Genomic DNA, 18,865 nt, shown 5'->3' with positions numbered 1-18,865 from the left:
TTTATGATCCCATATAGTTCACTGCCAAGGCAGCAGCTACTCTTCATGGGGTCTTTATATGGATCCCATTAGTTCCGTGCCAAGGCGTAGCACTACTCTTCCTGGGGTTTAATTATGGATCCCCATTAGTTCCTGCCAAGCAGGCAGCTACTCTATCCTGGGTTATTATGGATCCCATTAGTTCCTGCCAAGGCAGCGGCTACTCTTCCTGGGTTTATTATGCGATCCCCATTATTCTTCAAGCGCAGGTCTTCTTCTGCGGTTTATTATGGAGATTCCATTAGTTCCTGCCAAGGCAGCAGCTACTCTTCCTGGGGTTTATTATGGATCCCCATTAGTATTCCGACCAAGGCAGGCAGCGACTCTTTATGGATCCCATAGTTCCTGGCCCAAGGCAGACGTACTCTTCCTGGGTTTACTTATGAATCCCCCATTGTTCTGCCAAGGCAGCAGCTCTTTTCCTGTGGTTATATATGGATCCACATTAGTCCTGCCAAGGCAGCAGCTACTCTTCCTGGGGTTCTATTTATGGATCCCATTAGTCCCTGCCAAGTGCAGCAGCTACCTTCCTGGGGTTTATTTATGGATCCACCATTAGTTCTGTCAAGGCAGCCTACTCTTCCTGTGGTTTATTATGGTTTCCCATTAGCTGTCCAAGCGCAGCTACTACTCTCCTTGGGTTTATATATGGATCCTCTTAGTTGACTGTCCAAGGCAGCACTATTCTTTGTTACTTTATGGATCCCCATTAGCGTGCAAGGCAGCGAGCTACTCTTCCTGGGGTTTATTATGAGATCCCCATTAGTTCCTGCAAGGCGCAGCTACTCTTACACTGGTGGTTATCCATGGATCCCATTAGCTATGCCAAGCAGCAGCTAGCTCTTCCTGGGGTTATTATGGATCCCCATTAGTTCCTGCCAAGGCAGCAGCTACTCTTCTGGGGTTTATTAGATCCTTAGTTCAGGCAATGCTCACCGTATTATATTCCCATGCTATCAGGCACAGCTACTCTTCCTGGGGTTTATTATGGATCCCCATTAGTTACTGGTCAAGGCAAGCACGCTACTCTTCCTGTTGGTTTATTATGGATCCCCATAGCATGCAAGAGCAGCAGCTACTCTTCCTGGGGTTTATTATGAGTCCCCATTAGTTCCTGCAAGGCAAAGACCTACCTTACTGTGGTTTATCTATGGGATCCCATTAGCTGATGCCAGGCAGCAGCTACTCTTCTGGGGTTATTAGGATCCCCATTAGTTCTGCCAGGTCAAGCTCCTCTTCCTGTGGGTATTATGATCCCATTAGTCGATGCCAAGAGCAGTCGCTCTCCTGGGTTTATTATGGATCCCCACTATTCCTGCGAGGGGCGAGACTACTCGTCCGGGGTTTATTATGGACCCATAGTTCCTGCCAATGCAGCAGCTACGCTTCCTGGGGTTTATGTATGGATTCCTATTATTTCCGCAGAGGCAGCAGCTACTCTTCCTGGGGGTTTATTATGATCCCTATTAGTTCCTGCCCAAGGGCAGCAGCTTACTCTTCCTGGGGTTTTATTATGGGATCCCCATAGTTACTGCCAAGGCGCAGCTATCTTCCTGGGGTTTATTTGGAATCCCATTAGTTCTTCCAATGGCAGAGCTAACTCTTCCTGGGGTTTATTCATGGATCCCCATTAGTTTCCTGCCAAGTGAGCAGGCTACTCTTCCTGGGGTTTATTAATGGTCCCCATAGTTCCTGCATAGGCCAAGCGACTCTTCCTGTGGTTTATTATGGATCCCATTTAGTTCTGATCCAAGGCAGCAGTTACTCTGTCCTGGGGGTTTTATTATGATCCCCATTAGTTCCTGGCCTGAGGCAGCACTACTCTTCCTGGGGTTTATATTTGGATCCCCATTAGTGCCTGCCCAAGGCAGCAGCCCTACTCTCCTGGGGTTTATTATGGATCCCATTAGTTCCTGCCAAGGCAGCAGCTACTACTCTCTGGGGCTTTATTATGGACCCTATTAGTTTCCTGCCAAGCAGCAGCTACTCTTCCTGGGGTTATTATGGATCCCTATTAGTTTCCTGCCAAGGCAGCAGCTACTCTTCCTGCGTTGGTTTATTGATGGATCCCATTAGTTCATGCCAAGGCAGCAGCTACTCTTCCTAGGGGTTTATTATGGATTCCCCATTAGTTCCTGCCAAGGCAGCATCTACTCTTCCTGGGGTTTTATTGGATCCCCATTAGTTCCTGCCAAGCAGCAGCTACTCTTCCTGGGGTTTATTATGGATCCCTATAGTTCCTGCCAAGGCAGCAGCTACTCTTCCTGGGGTTTATTATGGATCCCATTAGTTCCTGCCAAGGCAGCCGCTACTCTTCCTGGGTTTATTATGGATCCCATTAGTTCATGCAAGGCAGCAGCTACTCTTTCCTGGGGTTTATTATGGATCTCCCATTAGTTCCTGCCAAGGCAGCAGCTACTCTTCCTGGGGTTTATAGGATCCCCATTAGTTCCTTGCCAAGGCAGCAGCTACTCTTCTGGGTTTATTATGGATCCCATTAGTTCCTGCCCAGGCAGCAGCTACTCTTTTCCTGGGGTTTATATGGATCCCCTTGTTCCTGCCAAGCGCAGCAGCTACTCTTCTGGGGTTTTATTATGGATCCCCATTAGTTCCTCAAGCAGCAGCTACTCTTCCTGGGTTTATTATGGATCCCAATTAGTTCCTGCCAAGGCAGCAGCTACTCTTCTGGGTTTATTATGGATCCCCATTAGTTTCCTGCCAAGGCGCAGCTACTCTTCCGGGTTATTATGGATCCCCATTAGTTCCTGCCAAGCAGCAGCTACTCTTCCTGGGTTTATTATGGATCCCTCATTAGTTCCTACCAAGGCAGCAGCTACTCTTCCTGGGTTTATTATGGATCCCCATTAGTTCCGTCAAGGACAGCAGCTACTCTTCCTGGGGTTTATTATGGATCCCCATTAGTTCCTGCCAAGCAGCAGCTACTCTTCCTGGGTTTATTATGGAATCCCCTTAGTTCCTACCAAGGCAGCAGTTACTCTTCCTGGGGTTTATTATGGATCCCTTAGTTCCTGCAGAGGCAGCATACTCTTCCTGGGGTTTTATTATGGATCCCCATTAGTTTCCTGCCAAGGCAGCAGCTACTCTTCTGGGGTTTATTATGGATCCCTTAGTTCCTGCCAAGGCAGCAGCTACTCTTCTGGGGGTTTATTATGGATCCCTGTTAGTTCCTGCAAGCAGCAGCTACTCTTCTAGGGGTTTATTATGGATCCCTATTGTTCCTGCCAATGGCAGCAGCTACTCTTCCTGGGGGTTTATTATGGATCCCATTAGTTCATCCAAGGCAGCAGCTACTCTTCCTGGGGTTTATTATGGATCCCCATTAGTTCCTGCCAAGGCAGCAGCTACTCTTCCTGGGGTTTATTATGGATCCCCATTAGTTCCTGCCAAGGCAGCAGCTACTCTTCCTGGGGTTTATTATGGATCCCTATTAGTTCCTGCCAAGGCAGCAGCTACTCTTCCGTGGGGTTTTTATGGATCCCATTAGTTCCTGCCAAGGCAGCCTCACTCTTCCTGGGGTTTATTATGGATCCCCATTAGTTCATGCCAAGGCAGCAGCTACTCTTCCTGGGTTTATTATGGATCCCCATTAGTTCCTGCCAAGGCAGCAGCTACTCTTCCTGGGGTTTATTATGGATCCCCATTAGTTCCTGCCAAGGCAGCAGCTACTCTTCCTGGGGTTTATTATGGATCCCCATTAGTTCCTCCCAAGGCAGCAGCTACTCTTCCTGGAGTTTATTATGGATCCCCATTGGTTCCTGCCAAGGCAGCAGCTACTCTTCCTGGGGTTTATTATGGATCCCCATTAGTTCCTGCCAAGGCAGCAGCTACTCTTCCTGGGGTTTATTATGGATCCCCATTAGTTCCTGCCAAGGCAGCAGCTACTCTTCTGGGGTTTATTATGGATCCCCATTAGTTCCTGCCAAGGCGGCAGCTACTCTTCCTGGGGTTTATTATGGATCCCCATTAGTTCCTGCCAAGGCAGCAGCTACTCTTCCTGGGGTTTATTATGGATCCCCATTAGTTTCCTACCAAAGGCAGCAGCTACTCTTCCGGGGTTTATTATGGATCCCCATTAGTTCCTGTCAAGACAGCAGCTACTCTTCCTGGGGTTTATTATGGATCCCCATTAGTTCCATGCCAAGGCAGCAGCTACTCTTCCTGGGGTTTATTATGGATCCCCATTAGTTCCTACCAAGGCAGCAGCTACTTTCCTGGGGTTTATTATGGATCCCCATTGGTTCCTGCCAAGGCAGCAAGCTACTCTTCCTGGGGTTTAGTATGGATCCCATTAGTTCCTGCCAAGGCAGCAGCTACTCTTCCTGGGTTTATTATGGATTCCCATTAGTTTCCAAGGCAGCAGCTACTCTTCCTGGGTTTATTATGGATCCCCATTAGTTCCTGCCAAGGCAGCAGCTACTCTTCCTGGTTTATTATGGATCCCCATTAGTCTCTGCCAAGGCAGCAGCTACTCTTCCTGGGGTTTATTAGTGGATCCCCATTAGCTGATGCCAAGGCAGCAGCTACTCTTCCTGGGGTTTATTATGAATCCCCTTGGTTCCTGCCAAGACAGCAGCTACTCTTCCTGGGTTTATTATGGATCCCCTTAGTTCCTGCCAAGGCAGCAGCTACTCTTCCTGGGGCTATATGGATCCCCATTAGTTCCTGCCAAGGCAGCAGCTACTCTTCCTGGGGTTTATTATGGATCCCCATTAGTTCCTGCCAAGGCAGCAGCTACTCTCCTGGGGTTATTATGGATCCCCATTAGTTCCTGCCAAGCAGCAAGCTACTCTTCCTGGGTTTATTATGGATCCCCATTAGTTCCTGCCAAGGCAGCAGCTACTCTTCCTGGGGTTTATTATGGATCCCCATTAATTCCTGCCAAGAGAGCAGCTATTCTTCCTGGAGTTTATTATGGATCCCCATTGGTTCCTGCCAAGACAGCAGCTATTCTTCCTGGGGTTTATTATGGATCCCCATTAGTTCCTGCCAAGGCAGCAGCTACTCTTCCTGGTTATTATGGATCCCCATTGGTTCCTGCCAAGGCAGCAGCTACTCTTCCTGGGGTTTATTATGGATCCCCATTGTTCCTGCCAAGGCAGCAGCTACTCTTCCTGGGGTTTATTATGGATCCCATTGGTTCCTGCCAAGGCAGCAGCTACTCTCTCCTGGGGTTTATTATGGATCCCCATTGGTTCTGCCAAGGCAGGAGCTACTCTTCCTGGGTTTATTATGGATCCCCATTGGTTCCTGCCAAGGCAGCAGCTACTCTTCCTGGGGTTTATTATGGATCCCCATTGGTTCCTGCCAAGGCACAGCTACTCTTCCTGGGTTTATTATGGATCCCCATTGGTTCCTGCCAAGGCAGCAGTCTACTCTTCCTGGGGGTTATTATGGATCCCCATTGGTTCCTGCCAAGGCAGCAGATACTCTTCCTGGGGGTTATTATGGATCCCCTATTTTCTGCCAAGGCAGCAGCTACTCTTCTGGGGTTTATTATGGATCCCCATTAGTTCCTGCCAAGGCAGCAGCTACTCTTCCTGGGGTTTATTATGGATCCCCATTAGTTCCTGCCAAGGCAGCAGCTACTCTTCCGGGGTTTATTATGGATCCCCATTGTTCTGCCAGGCAGCAGCTACTCTTCCTGGGGTTTATTATGGATCCCCATTGGTTCCTGCCAAGGCAGCAGCTACTCTTCCTGGGGTTTATTATGGATCCCCATTGGTTCCTGCCAAGGCAGCAGCTACTCTTCCTGGGGTTTATTATGGATCCCCATTGGTTCCTGCCAAGGCAGCAGCTACTCTTCCTGGGGTTTATTATGGATCCCCATTGTTCCTGCCAAGGCAGCAGCTACTCTTCCTGGGTTTATTATGGATCCCCATTGGTTCCTGCCAAGGCAGCAGCTACTCTTCCTGGGGTTATTATGGATCCCCATTGGTTCCTGCCAAGGCAGCAGCTACTCTTCCTGGGGGTTATTATGGATCCCCATTGGTTCCTGCCAAGGCAGCAGCTACTCTTCCTGGGGTTTTATAAGGATCCCCATTGTTCCTGCCAAGGCAGCAGCTACTCTTCCTGGGGTTTATTATGGATCCCCATTGGTTCCTGCCAAGGCAGCAGCTACTCTTCCTGGGGTTTATTATGGATCCCCATTGGTTCCTGCCAAGGCAGCAGCTATCTTCCTGGGGTTTATTATGGATCCCCATTGGTTCCTGCCAAGGCAGCAGCTACTCTTCCTGGGGTTTATTATGGATCCCCTTGTTCCTGCCAAGGCTGCAGCTACTCTTCTGGGGTTTATTATGGATCCCCATTCTTTCCTGCCAAGGCAGCAGCTACTCTTCCTGGGGTTTATTATGGATCCCCATTGGTTCCTGCCAAGGCAGCAGCTACTCTTCCTGCGGGCTAGCAAAATTAAGGCTGTTATATATATATTAAAACAATTACAATACATTCATAATATATTTCACATCACATTACGTGTGTTCCCTTAGGCCCCTGCTCTACTACCACATATCCACAGTATAAAATCCATGTGTACGTGTGTATCATCATCATAGACTCCACTTGTTGAAATGTTATTAAAGGAAAACCTAGGGTCCAGTTCAAGCTAGATGGGTTCATGTGTCTAGCTGGTACTATCAGATATAATAACCATGACAACCATAAAGGGTAAATAGCTGTGACGCAATGTGGATCACACAAGGCCTTTGTTCCAAATCTTTTCCCTTTAAAGTGCACTACTTTTGGCCAGAGCCATATGGGCTCTGGTTGAACGAAGTGCAGTATAGGCTATAGGGAATAGGGTGCCATTTGGGACGCAGAATATGTGGATAACTCTTTGAGAGAGTGCCCTCTGTCACGGCCTGTGAAACTGGGCCCCTTCTAATAAGGGCTTTGGGAGGAACTAATTGATTACAGAGCGGTTGAATGCACAGATGTACTGTGACTGAATAAAAATACTTTTTTTTATGAGAAACAAATATAACTTTTTCACACGGGCAAAACTAACACTGGGAAAGTCCCAACCCCACCCTCTGCACATTTAGCTAACGCTTATCACTATTGAACACTGTATATTGAGTATTGGGATATTGGGAATGGGATATTTGTTATTGGGTATTGGGAATGGGATATATAATATTGGGTATTGGGAATGGGGAGGGGATATTTGTTATTGGGTATTGGGAATGGGATTTTTGTTATTGGGTATTGGGAATGGGATATTTGTTATTGGGTATTGGGAATGGGATATTTGTTATTGGGTATTGGGAATGGGAATGGGATATTGGGTTTTGGGTATTGGGAATGGGATATTTGTTATTGGGTATTGGGAATGGGGTATTGGGAATGGGAATTGGATATTTGTTATTGGGTATTGGGAATGGGATATTGGATATTGGATATTGGGTATTGGGAATGGGATATTGGATATTGGATATTGGGAATTGGATATTGGATTTTGGGGTATTGGGGTATTTGGTATTGGGTACTGGGTACTGGGGTATTGGGAATGGGATATAGGATATTGGGTATTGGGAATGGGATATTTGTTATTGGGTATTGGGAATGGGATATTTGGTATTGGGTATTGGGAATGGGAATGGGATATTGGGTTTTGGGTATTGGGAATGGGATATTTGTTATTGGGTATTGGGTATTGGGAATGGGGTATTGGGAATGGGATATAGGATATTGGGTATTGGGAATGGGATATTTGGTATTGGGTATTGGGAATGGGAATGGGATATTGGGTTTTGGGTATTGGATATTGGATATTGGGAAGGGATACTTGTTATTGGGTATTGGGTATTGGGTATTGGGATATTGGATATTGGAGTATTGGATATTGGAGTATTGGGTACTGGGGTATAGGGTGTTGGGCATTGGGTATTGGTTACTGGGGTTTTGGGGTGTTGGGTATTGGGTACTGGGTTATTGGGGTATTGGGGTATTGGGTACTGGGTTATTGGGGTATTGGGGTATTGGGTATTGGGTTATTGGGTATTGGGGTATTGGGGTATTGTGTACTGGGGTATTGGGGTATTGGGTTATTGGGTACCGGGGTATTGGGGTATTGGGTATTGGGGTATTGGGTTATTGGGTACTGGGGTATTGGGGTATTGGGTTATTGGGTACCGGGGTATTGGGGTATTGGGAATTGGGGTATTGGGTTATTGGGTTATTGGGTACTGGGGTATTGGGGTATTGGGTTATTGGGTACTGGGGTATTGGGTATTGGGGTATTGGGTATTGGGGTATTGGGTATTTGGGTATTGGGGTATTGGATATTGGGGTATTGGTATTAGGTATTGGATATTGGGGTATTGGGGTATTGGGGTATTGGATATTGGGGTATTGGGGTATTGGATATTGGGGTATTGGACTTTGGGGTATTGGGTATTGGGGTATTGGGGTATTGGGGTATTGGATATTGGATATTGGGGTATTGGGGTATTGGGGTATTGGGGTATTGGGTATTGGGTATTGGACATTGGGGTATTGGGGTATTGGGTATTGGGGTATTGGGTATTGGAGTATTGGGGTATTGGGGTATTGGATATTGGGGTATTGGGTATTGGGGTAATGGGGTATTGGGGTATTGGATATTGGGTATTGGGGTATTGGGTATTGGGGTATTGGGGTATTTGGGTATTGGGGTATTGGATATTGGGGTATTGGGTATTGGGGTAATGGGGTATTGGGGTATTGGATATTGCTATGTCTTTTGGGTGTTTGGCATTGGACATCAACAATCTGTAATTGTATGACATAGGCCTGTTCCTGATGATCTTTTCTCCAAACAAATGGAAATGAACAACAAAACTGCATCCAGTGTAAAGCATTATTGTACGTTGCTATTTACAGCATGGCTTGAAATAACAAAACACAGGGTGCTGTGCTTAGACCACTGACAGAACAAGACACCACATAACAACGAAACAACCATATAAAAACATCTGTTTTCTCCTCCCAACAGAGCTTCCTCATTAAGGACATGTTCTCCTCGTCTTGCTTTAAGAGTGTCCTCTCCATCGCTTTGAAGAAACTGGCCATTCTAGATGCTTATCGGCAGATTTATTAAAACATTATAAACATGCTCCCAAAGACTCTCCTTACTGCATTACAAGTAAAGTTGGAATAGAGTTCAAAGTGAATACTCTGTGAGATAGAGAGAGAGAGAGAGAGAGAGAGAGAGAGAGAGAGAGAGAGAGAGAGAGAGAGAGAGAGAGAGAGACAGAGACAGAGATTTTTATAACAAAAAATACTTGAAATTAGTTCCAACTGGCATCCACCCTATTCCCAATATAGTGCAGTATTTTAGTGCACTATGTAAAGAATAGGGTGCCAGCAGCCAGGGTAGAACAGGACTGTCCCAGCAGAGAGAGAGATCACTCCTGTCCTATGATATAACTCCACACATTCCGGCTGCAGAGATATCCTTGTTGTCCTCTGATCTACCTACCACAAATGGCCAAGTCTGTGACAGAGAGAGAGAGAGATCGATTGAATAAATAGACAGCATATATTAGTAAATATTGCAACATAAAAAAGGCAGCAAGAATAGGAATTCTATTTGATTTACCATCATGGTGTTATTATAGTATATTAGCCTACAAAAAATCAGACACAAAGTAGACTCATCAATTGTCTGACTTACAACCCCTTTCCGCAAAAAGCAATGGATGAAATTTGTTGCGTATTCCTACACATTTTACACAGCACATTTTCCTACACATTTTACACAGCACATTTTCCTACACATTTTACACGGCACATTGTCCTATACATTTTACACAGCACATTTTCCTACACATTTTACACAGCACATTTTCCTACACATTTTACACAGCACATTTTCCTACACATTTTACACAGCACATTTTCCTACACATTTTACACAGCACATTTTCCTACACATTTTACACGGCACATTTTCCTACACATTTTACACAGCACATTTTCCTACACATTTTACACAGCACATTTTTCTACACATTTTACACAGCACATTTTCCTACACATTTTACACAGCACATTTTCTACACATTTTACACAGCACATTTTCCTACACATTTTACACAGCACATTTTCCTACACATTTTACACAGCACATTTTCCTACACATTTTACACAGCACATTTTTCTACACATTTTACACAGCACATTTTTTCTACACATTTTACACAGCACATTTTCCTACACATTTTACACAGCACATTTTCCTACACATTTTACACAGCACATTTTTCTACACATTTTACACAGCACATTTTCCTACACATTTTACACAGCACATTTTTCTACATGCAATAGAATGAGTTGGTCTGGATTAGAGAGTCTGCTAAATTACCAACGTTTAAACGTTTAAAAAAATTATAATAGACATTTGTGACTTTCAAATCCAAGTTGACAAGGTCTGTGAACAGACAGAGACATTGTCTAATATATAAAGCTTCCTACCAGGCTGACAGGGTGTACAACGCTGCTCTCGAAGTGGTTGTCTTGTAGTAGCTGTCGGAGGTGTGTTATATAGCTAGATGCTAGTCGCAGTGTGTCCAGTTTGGACAGTTTGGTATCGGCCGGTACCCACGGCAGGCACGTTTTCAGTCTGGAAAACGCTTTGCTCAGCAGCCTCATCCTCGCCCTCTCTCTGGCGTTTGCAGCGTTCCTTTGCATCTGCCGACCATCCTTTTGATGAAGTTGTTTTCCTCCGGCAGCGGTGCTGTACGATCGCTTGGTTTCGACTTCGTAACCGTCGTCAGTACCGAACTCGTCGTCTGAGCACTCGGTGGAAGTGTAACGTTTCTGTGCAACGTTCCGTTTTGTTTTGTTGCTTTCAAATGTTGCGTCAGTCCGTTTGTGACGTGTCTCAATGTCCTCTCCGTCGCTTACTGAGCCGGTGGACATGTCTGTCGGTTTCACCTCTGCCCTGTAGCAGGACAGAGGAGTCACTGGAGAGTTACAGGTGGGATATACCTGATCAAACCACCTCTAGTTTGATGCTATGTCTGTCCATAGGTGGTTTTAGAAATATACGTTATTTTTCTGATCCAGGAATGTGAAGGCTGCTTCTCCAAACAAAATGAAAAGGAAAAAAAGGATTTAAAAATGTCCTTAGTTGATCCATCTCATCCTCAGATGTCAAAATGACATTCCTAGTTTAGGAATGTAGCTATTGTTATCATGTAGCCTGACTTAGCATACCAGCAGATCGAATGTTTAGTTCAGAATGAAGTGTGTATTCTCTTAACCTCTCTTGTATAGCGAGTCAAGTCTTTGTAAAACGGAAACCTGCCGCCACTCTCATCCGGCTAATTTAAATGTCCTGGAATTGGCAGGGTGACAATGTTTTCAGCAACATTTCCCCACCCCTCAATATCTCTCTCTCTCTCTCTCTCTCTCTCTCTCTCTCTCTCTCTCTCTCTCTCTCTCTCTCTCTCTCTCTCTCTCTCTCTCTCTCTCTCTCTCTCTCTCTCTCAACCACAGTGACCTTTCCTCTAGCATACTGTACTTTGGTATTGAGGATGACTGGTTACTCCTTTACTACTGATTAAGCATCTATAAAACAATGTTTGACGGGGACATTATCTGGAAATAGGATTATGGTAGAATTTCCCAGATGTTCTGAAATTGTTTTTCCAAAACAATAAATATTTTCTGGATCTGTAATTTATCCATCCATTTATCAGACAATCTAAGGACACACTGTGACCTACTGCACCGTAGTGTAACGATAACTAACCCAACTACCTCATCCCCATATTGCTTCTATTTACTTATTTGCTCTTTTGAACACCAGTATTTCTACTTGCTCATCTTCATCTGAACATCTCTCACTGCCGTGTTAATTTGCTAAATTGTAATTACTTCGTTACTATGGACTATTTAATGCCTTACCTCCTTACTCCATTTGCACACACTGTATATATAGATTTTCTATTGTGTTGTTTATCCTATGTGTAACTCTGTGTTGTTGTTTTTGTCACACTGCTTTGCTTTATCTTGGCCAGGTCGCAGTTGTAAATGAGAACTTGTTCTCAACTGGCCTACCTGGTTAAAAAAAGGTGAAATAAAAATAAATTATTTAAAAAGGTAATGTTAGAGGTTTATTTATCTACTGGGACAGGGGCAAAGTGAAAACCTACAGTACCAATTCTGGGGGACAAATGGCTTCCTATTCCCTATATATAGTGCACTACTTTTAGACCAGAGCCCTATGGCACTCTATTCCCTATATAGTGCACAACTCTTTACTGATGTACATCAGCCATTACAGCGTACTGTGAACAAACACTTCATTTTACAGCAGATTACTTCATACACTTCCAGCTTGTTGTCAGAAAACCTTTCTGAACATTCCTCAGTTTCCTCATCCTAGTTCCTCTCAGAACATTCCTCAGTTTCCTCATCCTAGTTCCTTTCAGAACATTACTCAGTTTCCTCATCCTAGTTCCTCTCTGAACGTTAATCTCTGAACATTACTCAGTTCCCTCATCCTAGTTCCTCTCAGAACATCATCATTCCTCAGTTTCCTCATCCTAGTTCCTCTCAGAACATTCCTCAGTTTCCTCATCCTAGTTCCTCTCAGAACATTCCTCAGTTCCCTCATCCTAGTTCCTCTCAGAACCTTCCTCAGTTTCCTCATCCTAGTTCCTCTCTGAACCTTCCTCAGTTTCCTCATCCTGGTTCCTCTACAGAACATTCCTCAGTTTCCTCATCCTAGTTCCTTTCAGAACATTCATCAGTTTCCTCATCCTGGTTCCTCTACAGAACATTCCTCAGTTTCCTCATCCTAGTTCCTTTCAGAACATTCATCAGTTTCCTCATCCTGGTTCCTCTCAGAACATTCCTCAGGTTAGCTACAGTAGATGACAGTACACAGGACAATCAAATCGATCGTGTAGTGGTATGGGAGAGAAGTACACTACACCAGCCGTTCTCCAACCTCTCCTCAGTGACCCCCAGCCGTTCTCCAACCTCTCCTCAGTGACCCCCAGCCATTCTCCAACCTCTCCTCAGTGACCCCCAGCCATTCTCCAACCTCTCCTCAGTGACCCCCAGCCGTTCTCCAACCTCTCCTCAGTGACCCTCAGCCATTCTCCAACCTCTCCTCAGTGACCCCCAGCCGTTCTCCAACCTCTCCTCAGTGACCCCCAGCCATTCTCCAACCTCTCCTCAGGGATCCCCAGCTCTCACATGTATTTTAACTATTGCACAGCTAGCACACCTGATTCAACTAGTCAACTAATTATCAAGCCCTTGACTAGGTGAATCAGGTGAGCTATTTCAGAGCTACAACAACACTGTGAAATGTCTGGTGTTCCCGAGGAGAGGTCTGAGAACCGCTGATGTAGTGTGCATCTCTCCCCATCCCATGATCCCACCCCCACACATCTTGTTCCTCTTTGGTAACAGACATGTCTGACGACCTTATCAAAAGAGGCTAATCCTGTGTGCGTTTCACAGAGAGATTGGGTTACCGCAGACGTAGCGTTCTTTCACACGCAGGCCCACGTGCTTCGGCCACAGCTGTCAGCTTTTCCCATGACATCTGGAGCACTGGCATGACTAGGGCGTGGCAAGGGGGTAGGGGTTAGGGAGGGAACCCTGTGCTTTATCAGGGGATTCCCCAATGCATTATTTTTTATATTTTTTATTTAACATTTAATTAACTTGGCATGCAGCTGTTGTATTGGTGTCTTAGGCATGACTTAGTCCACATTTTGCTTTATCAAGGGATTCCCCAATGCACCACTGGTTGTGTCCCAAATGGCACCCTATGTAGTGCACTACTTTAGACCAGAGCCCTATGACACCCTATTCCCTATATAGTGCACTACTTTAGACCAGAGTCCTATGGGGGAAAAGGCACCATTTTGGAAGCAGTTGTTGTATTGGTTTCTTAGGCTGCTTCCTATTCTCGTTTCCTTTCTTTCATCTGCAGTGCAACCATTTCTCAACGCCACTCTCAAGTCCAGCCAGAAGTTACACCTTAACCACAGATCTGGGATCAATTCTGATAAATATTGAAATTGTTAGACACATAGACTAAACATCTTGAGTCTATGTTTAGCAGAAATCTTCTGTGAATAAAGATTTATGTTATTTAACTAGGCAAGTCAACTTCTTGCCACTAGGGGGGTGCCATTTCGACATAGTACAAATTCGTTTCCAAATTAAACTGCCTCGTACTCAAATCTTGCTCGTACAATATGCATATTATTATTACTATTGGATAGAAAACACTCTCTAGTTTCTAAAACCGTTTGAATTATGTCTGTAAGTGAAACAGAACTGGACTTAGAGCAATTCTCCTATGAGGATTTGAAAATGCTGAAATCTGCTCGCTGTTCCCAGACCTGTGGATAACTCTGACTGTCTTCTATTGGTTGAGATGCACTTCATACGCCTTCCCCTGGTTGTTAGCGAATAGGGAGACTTGAAATGGAGTTTCTACGTAGTTCCCAAAGTTTATAAATTGCTTGGGAAATAGGTGGCTCTTTCTTTTCACCTTCGCTCTGGCGCACTAAGGACCTTGGGACGTTCTTTTGGAAACATCGGTTATAGGTCTTTGACATTTCCGGCTGTGTTTTTATTCGATATAGGCTTTAAAGACATCATAATCTTGTTATTTTGAACCGAATTATATCAGTTTATGTCAGTATATTGCGATTTTCAGGTATTCATTTCCTTGGCGCTGTAGGAATTTGGGTATCTCTCTCTTTCGTGCTAATGTTTACTGCTAATTGCAACTCTGAAGACGACGTTCTCCAACCTAGCAACGATTCTTTTGGACAAAGGACACCTATCCCAAGATTCTGATGAGAGTTCATCGAAAAGTAAGAACTATTTATGCGGATAATTCATTGTTCTGTTGAAAAAAGTAAAATGCATGAGACGCCATTACTTGCAGTGTAGCCTTGCGTTATCGCAGCCTGTATTGCGCAGTAAGGTTAATTTTAAAAATGTAATTCAGCGATTGCATTAAGAACTAATTTGTCTTTCAATTGCTGTCCAACCTGTATTTTTTTAGTCAAGTTTATGAATAGTTTTCGATAAGAATAGGTGCCGTTCCAAGATGGCGCCGGACAGATTGCTTGAGATTTTGGACACTTTTCTCAATGTATAAGCACGATTTGTGCCGCTAAATATGCACATTTTCGAACAAACTCTATATGAATTGTGTAATATGATGTTACAGGACTGTCATCTGAAGAATTCTGAGAAGGTTAGTGAAAAAATTAATATATTTTGGTGGTTTATACGTTATAGCTATTTTTGCCTTGAATCAATGCTGGGGTGATGTTTGCTATTGTGCTAAGCTACTATAATGCTATATTGTGTTTTCGCTGTAAAACACTTAGAAAATCTGAAATATTGTCTTGATTCACAAGATCTGTGTCTTTCATCTGCTGCACGCTGTGTATTTTTAAGAAATGTTTTATGATGAGTAATTAGCTAATACACGATGGTCTCTGTAGTTATTCTAGTCGTTTTAGTGAGAGTTGTGATGGGGGCTGCAATAGTAAACTCTGATTTATACCTGAAATATGCACATTTTTCTAACAAAACCTATGCTATACAATAAATATGTTATCAGACTGTCATCTGATGAGGTTGTTTCTTGGTTAGTGGCTATTTATATCTTTATTTGGTCGAATTTGTGATAGCTGCTGATGGAGTAAAAAAAATGGTGGAGTATGGGAGTGGTGTCTTTTGCTAACGTGGTTAGCTAATAGATTTACATATTGTGTCTTCCCTGTAAAACATTTTAAAAATCAGAAATTATGGCTTTATTCACAAGATGTGTATCTTTCATTTGGTGTCTTGGACTTGTGATTTCATGAACATTTTATTATATGATATCCCTGTGGCTTTAGGCTAGGCTATGCTAGTCAGCTTTTTTGATGGGGGGGATCCCGGATCCGGGTTTGGGAGGTGTTAGAGGTTTTAAGAACAAATTCTTATTTACAATGACGGCCTAGGAACAGCGGGTTGACTGCCTTGTTCAGGGGAAGAACGACAGATTTTTACCTTGTCAGCTCGGGGATTCGATCTTGCAACCTTTTGGTTTCTACTCCAATGCTCGCTAGGCTACCTGCCTCTAACCTCTAGGCTACCTGCCTCTAACCGCTAGGCTACCTGCCTCTAACCGCTAGGCTACCTGCCTCTAACCGCTAGGCTACCTGCCTCTATCCGCTAGGCTACCTGCCTCTAACCGCTAGGCTACCTGCCTCTAACCGCTAGGCTACCTGCCTCTAACTGCTAGGCTACCTGCCTCTAACCGCTAGGCTACCTGCCACCCCAGAGACACAAAAGGGCAAAAACAAGCATCTAACAATGCTCTTTGGCTGCTCTTCGAGTGGTCTGGCTAACTTGTAGATGAGATACGATTTTTAAGTAGTCAGAAGGCTCTGGGAAATACATTGGCTATTAAATATACATCGTAAGAAGGTTCTAACGATGATCTTAACACTATGAAGGCCTCTGGGTAACGAGACCCTGAACTTGACTCCACCCATTCGGCTCCGATCAGAATGATTATAACATTTTTTTTTAAAGACGTTATCTCCCATGTGAAGTGGAGATAACCTTTCCCCCACAGCAACACAGTCAGAATCCTCCTCCTTGTTCTGAGGAAATATTCCCAGTACATAAGATATCTATGAGTAGTCATGTAATCCCCCCCATAATTGGGTTGTGCTTTTACTACACTAGCAACGCTGGGTCAACGATAATCTACAAGGCACAGCTGAGATCCATGCTCCATTCTGGTGTCACACGGGCCATGCCAAATTCACTAGAAAGAAAAAGGGATGGATGGATGGGAAAGGATGGACGGAGAGATAGAGGGATGGAGAAGAGCTACTGTACACCGCTGCTCTCCACAGCATCCAGACAGCTGATTGGAGGAGAGCTACTGTACACCGCTGCTCTCCACAGCATCCAGACAGCTGATTGGAGGAGTGCTACTGTACACCGCTGCTCTCCACAGCATCCAGACAGCTGATTGGAGGAGAGCGACTGTACACAGCTGCTCTCCACAGCATCCAGACAGCTGATTGGAGGAGAGCTACTGTACACCGCTGCTCTCCACAGCATCCAGACAGCTGATTGGAGGAGAGCTACTGTACACCGCTGCTCTCCACAGCATCCAGACAGCTGATTGGAGGAGAGCTACTGTACATCGCTGCTCTCCACAGCATCCAGACAGCTGATTGGAGGAGAGCTACTGTACACCGCTGCTCTCCACAGCATCCAGACAGCTGATTGGAGGAGAGCTACTGTACACCGCTGCTCTCCACAGCATCCAGACAGCTGATTGGAGGAGAGCTACTGTACACCGCTGCTCTCCACAGCATCCAGACAGCTGATTGGAGGAGAGCTACTGTACACCGCTGCTCTCCACAGCATCCGGACAGCTGATTGGAAAATGTCTAATTCACACCAGGACTACCTCCCAAATGGCAGCCTATGTTCTATATAGTCCACTGCTTTTGACCAGAGCCCTATTGGCCCCCTGGTAAAAAAAGAAGCTCGCTACATAGGGAATAGGATGTTACTTAGGATGCATCCCCAGCACTCCACTGAAGCACCTGCCTTTCATCCCAGCGTGCTTCCCAGGGTTCCATTATTCCCTTCAAGAAAATGTCCGTTGCTATTTCTGAAGCTTGACATATTGCACTTGTATGGTTAAAATACATTTATGAATTCATAGACACACCATCATTTAGGTGTATGTGACTTGTGGCTTTTATGTTGTTTCTGTTGTTACATTTCCCTTCTGAGATATAGTGTTACAGGAAGTTAGGAACTCCACTCACCCATAGGTGTTACTGATCTGGGTTTAAACACCGTTTGAAGGCTAAATGGTACTAACACTAGCGAAACTGCAACAGCCCCATACAGTGTTGGTGTATAGGGATTGTTTGCTGCGCATGAGTCTTACATACAGTCACTGTTTCCCTTTCTCTCGTAAGGCACTCTCTTCTGTTCATTCATCAGTGAGAGGGCATACGTTTCCTGCACTCTGTCTGTCAGCTCCGTATTTCTCAAATGTCCCTCTCTCTCCCTCATTGGTCAGGAATGCTTCCTAATCCAAGGACACGTTCCCATGCTTCCGTTAATCCCACTCCTTCTCCAACCGTTTTCCACATGAAAACTTCAGAAGGACAGTCGGGATTATATATTTATTATATACTTATTATGTACTTATTATATACTTATTATATACTTATTATATACTTATTTAGAAAACAAATAAATTCAAACTTTATTAGTCACATGCGTCGAATACAACAAGTGTAGACTTTACCGTGAAATGCTGAATACAACAAGTGTAGACTTTACCGTGAAATGCTGAATACAACAAGTGTAGACATTACCGTGAAATGCCGAATACAACAAGTGTAGACATTACCGTGAAATGCTAAATACAACAAGTGTAGACATTACCGTGAAATGCCGAATACAACAAGTGTAGACATTACCGTGAAATGCTGAATACAACAAGTGTAGACCTTACCGTGAAATGCTGAATACAACAAGTGTAGACTTTACCGTGAAATGCTGAATACAACAAGTGTAGACTTTACCGTGAAATGCTTACTTTCTGTCACGCCCTGACCTTTTTATGTCTCTATTTTGGTTGGCCAGGGCATGGGTTTGGGTGGGCATTCTATGTCTGGTGTTCTATGTTGTCCTAGTTTTGTATTTCTATGTGTTTGGCCTGGTATGGTTCCCAATCAGAGGCAGCTGTCTATCGTTGTCTCTGATTGAGAACCATACTTTGGTAGCCTGTTCCCACCTG

Source organism: Salvelinus namaycush, chromosome 7, assembly GCF_016432855.1.
Source record: "Salvelinus namaycush isolate Seneca chromosome 7, SaNama_1.0, whole genome shotgun sequence".
Taxonomy (NCBI): domain Eukaryota; kingdom Metazoa; phylum Chordata; class Actinopteri; order Salmoniformes; family Salmonidae; genus Salvelinus; species Salvelinus namaycush.
This window is presented reverse-complemented; position numbering follows the sequence as displayed.